The 587-nt window shown below is 61.2% G+C and overlaps 1 protein-coding gene across 1 annotated transcript in view; it reads right to left on the bottom strand.

Annotated features, from left to right (window-relative positions):
- The window catches only part of KCTD6 (potassium channel tetramerization domain containing 6), a 7,139-nt gene extending 6,979 nt beyond the window's left edge, over positions 1-160 (bottom strand). Inside the window, exon 1 of the mRNA XM_031056342.1 lies at positions 90-160. The gene's annotated coding sequence lies outside the window, so the exon portion shown is untranslated. The remainder of the gene's footprint in view (positions 1-89) is intronic.
- Positions 161-587: the final 427 nt, after the last annotated feature.

Raw genomic sequence — 587 nt, forward strand, 5'->3', positions numbered from 1 at the left:
CCTGCTGAAGCAACCCAGGGCACTCAGGATTCCAGGACCTGTGATAATAATTGGGGTTTATCCATGTACTTTGCTTCTGTGATATTTACCAGTGTTTTTCCTTTGAGGAAACATGTCTCTGAACAGTTTTGGCGGCGGGCAGGTGTCAGAAACACGGAGCATCCCTGCACACAGATGGGGCTTAGTACACACACGGACCAAGGAGTGACAGCAACACGGGACAGAAATCCCCCCGGAAAGCCCAGAGTGGGGTCCAGAGCTTCGGCAGGAGCCGTGAAGTGCCCGTTTCCATCCCAGAAGAGCCAACGAGATCGCGGCAAAAGAATTCTCCCCCGGATCACCGTGATTCAGCAAAGATGCTGGGGATTAACCCTTCTGCCTCTCTCCCCGCAAGTGACCCGCGAGCCCACGGCCGGACCCCCACCCCAGAACAGAGTCCCAGCTCTCCTCCTCTCCCCGCGGGGAAGCAGGACCCGCTCCCCTCCCGGTCCGCAGCAAAGCCCCGGGTCCCGGAGCCTCCCTGCCAGGGCTCACCGCCGGCACCGCGGCTCCCACCGGGCATCCGCGCCCGACCGGGAACGGGACCC

Source organism: Geospiza fortis, unplaced genomic scaffold (genome assembly GCF_000277835.1).
Source record: "Geospiza fortis unplaced genomic scaffold, GeoFor_1.0 scaffold70, whole genome shotgun sequence".
NCBI lineage: Eukaryota > Metazoa > Chordata > Aves > Passeriformes > Thraupidae > Geospiza > Geospiza fortis.